Genomic DNA, 5,919 nt, shown 5'->3' with positions numbered 1-5,919 from the left:
GTCGACGTTGATAGCGGGGCTACCGCATGCGATGGGGAAAAAAAAAAAAAAAAAAAAATTTTTTCATCGGGCTTACCCGCGGCTGAGAAGGTACGTGGTCGACGTTGATAGCGGGGCTACCGCATGCGATGGGGGAAAAAAAAAAAAAAAAAAATTTTTTTCATCGGGCTTACCCGCGGCTGAGAAGGTACGTGGTCGACGTTGATAGCGGGGCTACCGCATGCGATGGGATGGGAAATTTTTTTTTTTTTTTTTTTTTTTTTTTTTCATCGGGCTTACCCGCGGCTGAGAAGGTACGTGGTCGACCCGATAGCGAGCTACCGCGGGTAAAGGGACGTGGACGGCCGTGCTAGCGGGCTACCGCGGGTATCGGTGTACGTGGTCGACCCGATAGCGGGCTACCGCGGGTAAAGGGACGTGGACGGCCTGGCTAGCGGGCTACCGCGGGTGTCGGTGTACGTGGTCGACCCGATAGCGGGCTACCGCTGGTAAAGGGACGTGGACGGCCTGGCTAGCGGGCTACCGCGGGTGTCAGTGTACGTGGTCGACCCGATACTGGGCTACCGCTGGTAAAGGGACGTGGACGGCCGTGCTAGCGGGCTACCGCGGGTATCGGTGTACGTGGTCGACCCGATAGCGGGCTACCGCGGGTAAAGGGACGTGGACGGCCTGGCTAGCGGGCTACCGCGGGTGTCGGTGTACGTGGTCGACCCGATAGCGGGCTACCGCTGGTAAAGGGACGTGGACGGCCTGGCTAGCGGGCTACCGCGGGTGTCAGTGTACGTGGTCGACCCGATAGCGAGCTACCGCGGGTAAAGGGACGTGGACGGCCGTGCTAGCGGGCTACCGCGGGTATCGGTGTACGTGGTCGACCCGATAGCGGGCTACCGCGGGTAAAGGGACGTGGACGGCCTGGCTAGCGGGCTACCGCGGGTGTCGGTGTACGTGGTCGACCGATAGCGGGCTACCGCTGGTAAAGGGACGTGGACGGCCTGGCTAGCGGGCTACCGCGGGTGTCAGTGTACGTGGTCGACCCGATACTGGGCTACCGCTGGTAAAGGGACGTGGACGGCCGTGCTAGCGGGCTACCGCGGGTATCGGTGTACGTGGTCGACCCGATAGCGGGCTACCGCGGGTAAAGGGACGTGGACGGCCTGGCTAGCGGGCTACCGCGGGTGTCGGTGTACGTGGTCGACCCGATAGCGGGCTACCGCTGGTAAAGGGACGTGGACGGCCTGGCTAGCGGGCTACCGCGGGTGTCAGTGTACGTGGTCGACCCGATAGCGAGCTACCGCGGGTAAAGGGACGTGGACGGCCGTGCTAGCGGGCTACCGCGGGTATCGGTGTACGTGGTCGACCCGATAGCGGGCTACCGCGGGTAAAGGGACGTGGACGGCCTGGCTAGCGGGCTACCGCGGGTGTCGGTGTACGTGGTCGACCCGATAGCGGGCTACCGCTGGTAAAGGGACGTGGACGGCCTGGCTAGCGGGCTACCGCGGGTGTCAGTGTACGTGGTCGACCCGATACTGGGCTACCGCTGGTAAAGGGACGTGGACGGCCGTGCTAGCGGGCTACCGCGGGTATCGGTGTACGTGGTCGACCGATAGCGGGCTACCGCGGGTAAAGGGACGTGGACGGCCTGGCTAGCGGGCTACCGCGGGTGTCAGTGTACGTGGTCGACCCGATAGCGGGCTACCGCTGGTAAAGGGACGTGAACGGCCTGGCTAGCGGGCTACCGCGGGTGTCAGTGTACGTGGTCGTCCCCAACCCGCGGTCGGTTAAGGCATGGAAAACAAAAATTAACAAGTCCCGCTTACGTCCTGACATTCGCGAAACCAGGTTAACGTATCGAGGAATACCATGCTTATGTCCATATGGTCCTGACATTCGCGAAACCAGGTTAACGTATCGAGGAATACCATGCTTATGTCCATATGGTCCTGACATTCGCGGAAACCAGGTTAACGTATCGAGGAATACCATGCTTATGTCCATATGGTCCTGACACTCGCGAAACCAGGCTAACGTATCGAGGAATACCATGCTTATGTCCATATGGACCTGACATTCGCGAACGAAACCAGGCTAACGTATCGAGGACTAAGGACAGCTCGGGTCCTGACACGGACTGGTTAGGGTTAGGGTTAGGGTTAGGGTTAGGGTTAGGGTTAGGGTTAGGGTTAGGTTAGGGTTAGGGTTAGGGTTAGGGTTAGGGTTAGGGTTAGGGTTAGGGTTAGGGTTAGGGTTAGGGTTAGGGTTAGGGTTAGGGTTAGGGTTAGGGTTAGGGTTAGGGTTAGGGTTAGGGTTAGGGTTAGGGTTAGGGTTAGGGTTAGGGTTAGGGTTAGGGTTAGGGTTAGGGTTTTAGTTAGGGTTAGGGTTAGGGTTAGGGTTAGGGTTAGGGTTAGGGTTAGGGTTAGGGTTAGGGTTAGGGTTAGGGACGTGCATCGTCAAGAGGCGGCTTAGGGTTAGGGTGTACGATGCCTGCCTTTGTTACGTTACGTTACATGAAATGTGATCGTTTCATCGAGAGACCTGCTGTACTATTCTAACGTGCGGCTTCCGATGAAAATTTCACCCTCGTAAAAAAGTTTTACCGAGGGTATAGTTTGAAGGCTTCGATGGTCGAGAGACCCGCGGTAGCCTGCCTGCGTCTAACGTGCGGCTTACCGATGAAAATTTCACCCTTGTAAAATTTTTTTTACCGAGGGTATAGTTTGACGGCCTCGATGGTCGAGAGACCCGCGGTAGCCTGTCCGCATCTAACGTGCGGCTTCCCGATGAACATTTCAGCCTTGTAAAAATTTTTTACCGAGGGTACAGTTAGACGGCTTCGATGGTCGAGAGACCCGCGGTAGCCTGCCTGCGTCTAACGTGCGGCTTCCCGATGAACATTTCAGCCTTGTGAATTTTTTTTACCGAGGGTACAGTTAGACGGCTTCGATGGTCGAGAGACCCGCGGTAGCCTGCCTCGTCTAACGTGCGGCTTCCCGATGAACATTTCAGCCTTGTGAATTTTTTTTACCGAGGGTACAGTCAGACGGCTTCGATGGTCGAGAGACCCGCGGTAGCCTGCCTCGTCTAACGTGCGGCTTCCCGATGAACATTTCAGCCTTGTACATTTTTTTTTTACCGAGGGTACAGTTAGACGGCTTCGATCGATGGTCGAGAGACCCGCGGTAGCCTGCCTCGTCTAACGTGCGGCTTCCCGATGAACATTTCAGCCTTGTACATTTTTTTTACCGAGGGTACAGTTAGACGGCTTCGATCGATGGTCGAGAGACCCGCGGTAGCCTGCCTCGTCTAACGTGCGGCTTCCCGATGAACATGTCAGCCTTGTAAATTTTTTTTTACGAGGGTACAGTTAGACGGCCTCGATGGTCGAGAGATCCGCGGTAGCCTGTCCGCGTCTAACGTGCGGCTTCCCGATGAATATCTCAGCCTTGTCAATTTTTTTTACCGAGGGTACAGTTAGACGGCCTCGATGGTCGAGAGACCCGCGGTAGCTTGCCTGCGTCTAACGTACGGCTTCCCGATGGAAATTTCAGCCTTGTAAATTTTTTTTTACCGAGGGGATAGTTAGACGGCCTCGATGGTCGAGAGACCCGCGGTAGCCTGCCTCGTCTAACGTGCGGCTTCCCGATGAACATTTCAGCCTTGTACATTTTTTTTTACCGAGGGTACAGTTAGACGGCCTCGATGGTCGAGAGATCCGCGGTAGCCTGTCCGCGTCTAACGTGCGGCTTCCCGATGAACATTTCACCCTTGTAAAAAATTTTACCGAGGGTAAAGTCAGACGGCCTCGATGGTCGAGAGACCCGCGGTAGCCTGCCTCGTCTAACGTGCGGCTTCCCGATGAACATGTCAGCCTTGTAAATTTTTTTTTACCGAGGGTACAGTTAGACGGCCTCGATGGTCGAGAGATCCGCGGTAGCCTGTCCTCGTCTAACGTGCGGCTTCCCGATGAACATTTCAGCCTGGTAAAAAAAATTCTACCGAGGGTACAGTTAGACGGCCTCGATGGTCGAGAGACCCGCAGTAGCTTGCCTGCGTCTAACGTGCGGCTTCCCGATGAACATTTCAGCCTTGTAAATTTTTTTTTACCGAGGGTATATTTAGACGGCCTCGATGGTCGAGAGACCCGCGTAGCCTGCCTCGTCTAACGTGCGGCTTCCCGATGAATATTTCAGCCTTGTCAATTTTTTTTACCGAGGGTACAGTTAGACGGCCTCGATGGTCGAGAGACCCGCGGTAGCTTGCCTGCGTCTAACGTACGGCTTCCCGATGGAAATTTCAGCCTTGTAAATTTTTTTACCGAGGGGATAGTTAGACGGCCTCGATGGTCGAGAGACCCGCGGTAGCCTGTCCGCGTCTAACGTGCGGCTTCCCGATGAACATTTCAGCCTTGTACATTTTTTTTACCGAGGGTACAGTTAGACGGCCTCGATGGTCGAGAGACCCGCGGTAGCCTGCCTCGTCTAACGTGCGGCTTCCCGATGAACATTTCAGCCTTGTAAATTTTTTTTACCGAGGGTACAGTTAGACGGCCTCGATGGTCGAGAGACCCGCGGTAGCCTGTCCGCGTCTAACGTGCGGCTTCCCGATGAACATTTCAGCCTTGTACATTTTTTTTACCGAGGGTACAGTTAGACGGCCTCGATGGTCGAGAGACCCGCGGTAGCCTGCCTCGTCTAACGTGCGGCTTCCCGATGAACATTTCAGCCTTGTAAATTTTTTTTACCGAGGGTATAGTTAGACGGCCTCGATGGTCGAGAGACCCGCGGTAGCCTGTCCGCATCTAACGTGCGGCTTCCCGATGAACATTTCACCCTTGTAAAAATTTTTTACCGAGGGTATAGTTTGAAGGCCTCGATGGTCGAGAGACCCGCGGTAGCCTGCCTCGTCTAACGTGCGGCTTCCCGATGAACATTTCAGCCTTGTAAATTTTTTTTACCGAGGGTATAGTTAGACGGCCTCGATGGTCGAGAGACCCGCGGTAGCCTGTCCGCATCTAACGTGCGGCTTACCGATGAACATTTCACCCTTGTAAAAAAATTTTACCGAGGGTATAGTTTGAAGGCCTCGATGGTCGAGAGACCCGCGGTAGCCTGTCCGCGTCTAACGTGCGACACCACGATGAAAATTTCACCCTCGTAAAAAAATTTTACCGAGGGTATACTTTGCCGGCCTGGATGATCGAGAGACCCGCGATAGCCTGTCCGCGTCTAACGTGCGACACCACGATGAAAATTTCACCCTCGTAAAAAAATTTTACCGAGGGTATAGTTTGCCGGCCTGGATGATCGAGAGACCCGCGATAGCCTGTCCGCGTCTAACGTGCGACACCACGATGAAAATTTCACCCTCGTAAAATTTTTTTACCGAGGGTATACTTTGCCGGCCTGGATGATCGAGAGACCCGCGGTAGCCTGTCCGCGTCTAACGTGCGACACCACGATGAAAATTTCACCCTCGTAAAAATTTTTTACCGAGGGTATACTTTGCCGGCCTGGATGATCGAGAGACCGCGATAGCCTGTCCGCGTCTAACGTGCGACACCACGATGAAAATTTCACCCTCGTAAAAATTTTTTACCGAGGGTATAGTTTGCCGGCCTGGATGATCGAGAGACCCGCGGTAGCCTGTCCGCGTCTAACGTGCGACACCACGATGAAAATTTCACCCTCGTAAAATTTTTTTACCGAGGGTATACTTTGCCGGCCTGGATGATCGAGAGACCCGCGATAGCCTGTCCGCGTCTAACGTGCGACACCACGATGAAATTTCACCCTCGTAAAAAAATTTTACCGAGGGTATAGTTTGCCGGCCTGGATGATCGAGAGACCCGCGGTAGCCTGTCCGCGTCTAACGTGCGACACCACGATGAAAATTTCACCCTCGTAAAATTTTTTTACCGAGGGT

This window comes from Mytilus trossulus, chromosome 14, assembly GCF_036588685.1.
Source record: "Mytilus trossulus isolate FHL-02 chromosome 14, PNRI_Mtr1.1.1.hap1, whole genome shotgun sequence".
Classification (NCBI taxonomy): domain Eukaryota; kingdom Metazoa; phylum Mollusca; class Bivalvia; order Mytilida; family Mytilidae; genus Mytilus; species Mytilus trossulus.
The sequence above is the reverse complement of the archived record's forward strand: the minus strand, read 5'-3'. Positions refer to the sequence as shown.